Source organism: Ixodes scapularis, unplaced genomic scaffold, assembly GCF_016920785.2.
Source record: "Ixodes scapularis isolate PalLabHiFi unplaced genomic scaffold, ASM1692078v2 PGA_scaffold4__175_contigs__length_147842914, whole genome shotgun sequence".
NCBI lineage: Eukaryota > Metazoa > Arthropoda > Arachnida > Ixodida > Ixodidae > Ixodes > Ixodes scapularis.
Genome location: NW_024609879.1, coordinates 73,309,876 through 73,315,875, shown reverse-complemented (window position 1 = coordinate 73,315,875; position 6,000 = coordinate 73,309,876).

The following is a 6,000-nucleotide window of genomic DNA, read 5'->3' as shown; positions in this document are numbered from 1 at the left end:
ATAGTAGCAAGATACAATTGCGACTGATGAGAAAATATAAAAAATGATGTATAGAATTAAGTTTATATTTCCGCAATTAAAACTAGAGTCTTTTTGGGTGTGTGCTGTTAAATGGCAAGCTTTATTGCTGAGTAAATAAGTTTTAGTATGCATTCCAGACAATTTCACCCGTGTTTAATGTTACGCGTTCAATAAAGTATTCATATTAGGTAATAACTATACCACGCCACAATGCTGGCAGACAAGCACCAATGCCAGAACGCTGTAACGACGATTAGATATTTCTTTTAATTGAAGCGACCACTTACATCTTCTGAACCTCATTTTGAAGAGGGCTTGCGGCGCTCTTTTTGCGCGCCATTTTTATATAGGGCTCAAACGCGAGATTTTATTGATTAAAAATTTAGATTTTAGATTATTAGATTTGCGCAAATTTCTTCAATTGGTTCTGCATCTAATATTAATTGCCGTCAATGCTGCAATCGGAACATGAGCCATATAACTAAGAATTAAAGTTAATGAACATATGTTAGTTCCTTATCCAACTTATCATGACCATTATTCCCTCATCTAATCTCCGCCGAGCCTGATAAATACATGGTGAAAACGACGCTCTTCTGACTCTCACCCATTTAAAAAGAAACCGGTTCTAGAGCACTGCACGGGCCCGGGCCAGCCCGAAAGCCCGAGCCCGGCCCGGCCCGTGGGCCGGGCTCGGGCCGGGTAGCACGTATTTTCTCGGGCCCGGGCCGGGTTCGGGTTTGAACAAAAAAGTTCTCGGGCCGCGCCGGCCCGGGCCGGCCAGGGCCGTGCCTGGGCAATCTTGAGCCGTAAATCATAGATTGTTGTTGATAGCAAGAAGTTTGCTCATTAATCTTTTAGGTTCATTGAATACAAAAAAGCGAAGTGCAAATTCACTACAGCGTCGTTAAAAATAATAACTAAAAGACGTCTTGAAGCTAGAAAGCCTTCAAGCCGTGTGAGCGAGGGCTTAGTGTTATAAATTGTAAACAAAATAAAGTCCCAGTCATATGCTTGTCAACCTGTCTGATTCATCGCTCTCAAAAATATCTAGTTCACTATTAGGAAGGTTTAGAAAAACGTACGCAAGCGCTTTGGGTACCGTAAAAATAGCGTTGCGATGTAAAACTTAAGGCGATGCTAATTTTAGCTTGCCCAAAGTGCTTGAGTACGTTATTCTAAGACTCCCTTATTGCACAGAGCGCGACACTATATTAGCGCGAACAAGCGATCGTCGTGTTTTTATGTTTATCTCATAAAATCAAAACGCCGTTTTCAAAACTATTAGTGTCTTTAGAAGTGCTCATCTGGGCCACAGACCTAAGCGGTATACTTTGGTGCCTACTAACACCATTTCGAAGTAAAATTCGAAAAAAGAGCCAACGTCGTGTTCGCGGTATCAATGTCGCGCAGTGTACATAGTCCGTTCCGCGCTTGCACGTTTTGGGAACCATCTTGAAAAAAAAAAGTTTTAAGGGGTTAAGTAGGAATATATTAAACTTAAGCTTGCCTGAAAGGGTTGTATATTTTAAGAACGCGTTGATCATGTAAAGCTACTTCAGAACATATTCTTAAACAGAAAAGGTGCGCAGTTAGAACGATGGAGAGTTTTTGCGAAGAGGTTGCGATGTGCAGGGCCTTATAAAAGTAGGTTGAAACGGGACGCGTTCAAACGCAAAGGGTGTTTCGGAAACTGATTCAAATAAGAAGGACATTTAGGGAATGGGTCGAAACAGGACAAATTCAAACGAGAAGGGCGTTTAGGGAACTGGTCGAAACAGGACGGGTTCATACGGGAAGGGCGTTTAAAGAATGGGTCGAAACAGGACGAGGTTCAAATGGGGAGCTCGTTTCGGGAACGGGTCGAAACGGGACGGGTTCAAACGGGAATGGGTTGTTTCGGGCTACAGCCATCGGGCCGGGTCGGGCGGGGCCTAGAAATTAAAAATTCTGACGGGCTCGGGCCGGGCCCGGGCCGTGTCTCTTCCGGGCCGGGTCGGGCCGGGCCTAGAAATGAAAAATTCTGTCGGGCTCGGGCCGGGCCCGGGTCGTGTCTCTACCGGGCCGGGTCGGGCCGGGCCTAGAAATTCCGGCCCGTGCAGTGCTCTAACCGGTTCGCATAAAAATCAGACACCCTGGCTGTGTTCCAAATCTTACTCAAATGAATCCGAGTTACTCCGGCGGGTTGTGTCACGTGACAACACAGATTGAAAAACGCTGGACGAGTGTAGGTTTTGGAACGCCAAGGTACAAAACCCTTACCCTGGAGTAAGATCGAGTAAAGTTTGGAACACGGCCCCTGTATAGTTTATCGTAAGATAGAAACCAGACGTTAGCGAGTTTGTTGTCCCGCAAGGAACGCTACACTGCATTCTATGGCGTCCAGCGAGGTGATGCATGATGGCGGGACGAGGCGGGACGCCGTCCTGCATAGCCCTCTGGGGTACGGTCTAGTACTAGTATAGGCCACGGGCGGATGAGCATGCGTCATATTCATTTTACCAAGCTAAAAAGCATTTTTGTACATTTTTTTTTTTTTTTTTACTTCGTTAAAAATTGAAACGTATGTACTTTGGGGAGCAGAAGTTTGGATAACACGGAGTGCCGACAGAATTGCACCGCCGCCTGCTGTCGAGATCCTCGCAGTGCGCACGAGCGTTCTTTCTTATTTGCTGCCCTGCTCGTTTGCTTGCTTCAAAGCGTCGAGCCCCGTTCTGATTGAACCGACGATAGTCGCCACTCCGGCAGCCGTGATTCCACAATCTTCGGTCACCGCTCTGGACAGCGGCCGAGCGGCCGAGCTCGAGTCCTCTGCGGCACGGTCAGTTCACGCGACTCGTCGACGCGTTAAAAACAATCGTTTCAATTTTTGGGTTATTATTAAAGGGGCCCACCAACAATTTTTTTACCGGTTTGAAGTTCGCGCTGAAACGGAGCTCCATGAAAGCAGGAACACCGAGGAAAAAAAATATTACAAAAATTCGCAATATTTTGTGAGTTATTAGCAAATTAAATATTGCAGAAAACAACTTTAAATAAACAAAACATTGCGCTTCATGACGTAAAATGAAACAGTTTAGCAATTGGAGCAAAGCGGTTGGCCAATAGACCTTTTCCGAGAAGCGTTCTGCGCACGCGCGAGCGCCCGATGCCAAGCGGCGGAAGTCGGAACGAAAAATCGAGGAAATTCGGAAGGAGGCTGTATATCAGCGAGTAGAACACGTAACTGCAGCATAGATATAATTGTGTTACACAAAAAAAGAACGTCGACGTAAAGGAAAATACGACGTTTTGGTGGACGCCACAGATGCTCCTCTTTAAAGTCGCGTTGGGCAGGCGCTGCTGCTCAGAGAGCGAAGAAACTGGTAGCGTAGCTCCCATTATCGATTGGTAGCGCAGGTAGGTCACTTCCTCAATTTTTAGTTCGTGCAGCCACCGCCTGGTGCCGTCGGTATGTGAAAAAGGTCCATTGGACGCGAGTTTGTTTGATAGCCCGTCGGCCCGGTCGGCTCGTCGGCCATTAGGCATAGCTGCAACCATCGTAGCTTTGGGATCGGGTTGCCATCATCGATCAATTTACCAGGTTTATTATCGGATTTTGAGTGCGGATCTGGGCGTCGCGCCGTACGAGGACAATCCACGCAAGCGCCGCCACGCGTCTCTGCCTCAGTCCGCTTCGACAGCCGTGGAAGACTCGTCTCCCGCAACTCCGCCACCGGAGCCACCTCGGCGAGTAGGAGGTACAAACTGATGAGCGTTCCCGTTGGGCACGATATAAGCTGGGTCCCGTCGCCGCACTTCACTCGAACAGTGAAAAGTCTGTCACAGCACTAAAAGAAAATAAGGGTTCCCCTGGCTCCTCTTACTGCTTTTAGTTGACCGGGACCGGGGGCTCACAAGTGAAAATACGATGCGCGTTGTCTGCTCGGATCACTTGTCGTCTGCTCGCGATGGTACGTCGCGGACGCCGCTGGGAGGCGCGCATGAGCGACAAGGCGTTGTTTTCGCCCTTTTTGAACTTTACTTTGAACTTTATTAGCTCTATAAAAATGACTTGTTAGAGAAATAATGACGGTTAACGCGTGATATACTTTATTTCACTTCAAAATTCCTGGGACGGCTCTCGCCAATCACGAAACCCAGAGAATCTGACGTATAGTGAATTGGAGCGCCGTTATGCGCGCGCATTCGGCACCTCGCGGCGCCACCGTCGGAGGAGGGGTTTCCGAGTTGTGAAATTAAAATATGATGCGCTAATATTTTAAAACTCTTTCGTTGTCCACTGGGTTTCCGGGACCACTAGCGTGTAGAAACCGCAAAAAAAAAGTCGAAGCTCAAATACTGTTGGAGGGCCCCTTTAAAGGAGTACGGAAATGAAATAACTTGACCACGATCTCTCTACCTCTCGTTTCAATATCGGCCACCGAGAAGCGCAATGCGTATCGCACTCGTGACGTCAAGGGCCTCTGCACGGCGAAGGGCACTGTAGTGGCGAGCATTGCTCCTTGCCGGCGTCAGCGCGTGACAATCTCGCTTAGTAGTAATGTCTGAGGACCGTACTCCCCTATACTTGGCTTGCCCGTAACATCAATCGCGGCCATGGCCGTACTGTATGTGCATTGAGCGTTCAGTTCAACGTGTTAGTTTTACATCGCAGAAGTAGAAGCTTGAGGGAGCCAATAAGTAAAAATAAGCATCAGTACCCAGCAATGGCGACACATGCAAGTTATAGGCAGTATTCACAGGCGGCCATAGTTGTGTGCGCGACTTCTAAGCGTGTGCTGATGGTCAGCTTCCACAGTTCTTTTGCAACGTGCATTCCGCACCATCAGCATTGCCGGTCTTATTTATATGGGCTTGTTCTGAGCATGCGCTCTAAATAGTGTCCTCAAATATGGCGTCCAGTGAATAACCCTTATGTATATTGTGACTGAAGTCATCAGGCTATATCTAAAAGGGGCCGTAAAAATCGGTGTCTGCACGTAGGAATCTAAACTTTACGTGAAAGGTGTATATCACCGGTCGGGTCTTAACGCAAAAGCATTAACTGTACCATGGAGTGAACCGACGTCATGAGCTTTGAAGCTGCGCCAAACGGCACCTAGACATGTCTATCCCATTGGAGCGAAGTGAAGTCGCGATCTCATGGATAGGCTCCCATCGGCTGGAGCGCGTCATCAAGGAACGAGGCTTCCATTGGCTCTCGCCCGACGTAGTTCCAAAAAACGCCACCAGAGAAGCCATCTCCAGGGCGGCGCAGAGCACGCAGAGGCCCGGCCACCGGTAAGAGGTGCGGGCCTTGCCGCACAGCCCGCTCGGGCAGACTCCGGAAAGGCTGCACGGCCCAGCTCAGCGCGGCGCAGCCACTTCACGAGAGCGCGCGCTCGGGCACCGGCTGCTACCTTGGCAGTAGCGAAACATGGCCGTCCACGCTAGTACGCCGCAGACGAACTAAAGGAGCGGAAAAACGACATTCGTGCTTTCGTATTCACAACTCATAAGAAGTGCTTAGATGTTCTCGAACTGTTTTCTTGCAAAATTAGAACGCGTAGCTCTCTTTCTGTGAAAAATAGGGCCAAGAAACTTGCCAGGGTCAACGGCGGGCAGCGACGCAGATGACCAAGTCGAGTTGCGAGGCGGATAAGGTATTCACTAGGTGCCATGTTTGAGTGCGTTATTGACAGCGTGAGTGGGGAAGGGAGAGGGGAGTAGTATTTTTTCATCACATGATGAACGGTAGGCCGGGGAAAAAAGCTGTGAATACCGCTTGACGGTTCCCGACCCTCGAAGTTTCCCGCATCCTCGGATCAAGTTCTTACCTAACGTCTGCAAAGAACGGCAATCTTGATGGTACGGAATTCACGCTACAGAAGGGGTGTGGAAGCTATAACATTACAACGTAGTAAACTTGCCAGCGTTCTCCGCCAAGTGACATTGAGGACTAATAACTCTGTCAGACGGGATAATTTAGTATGCTTC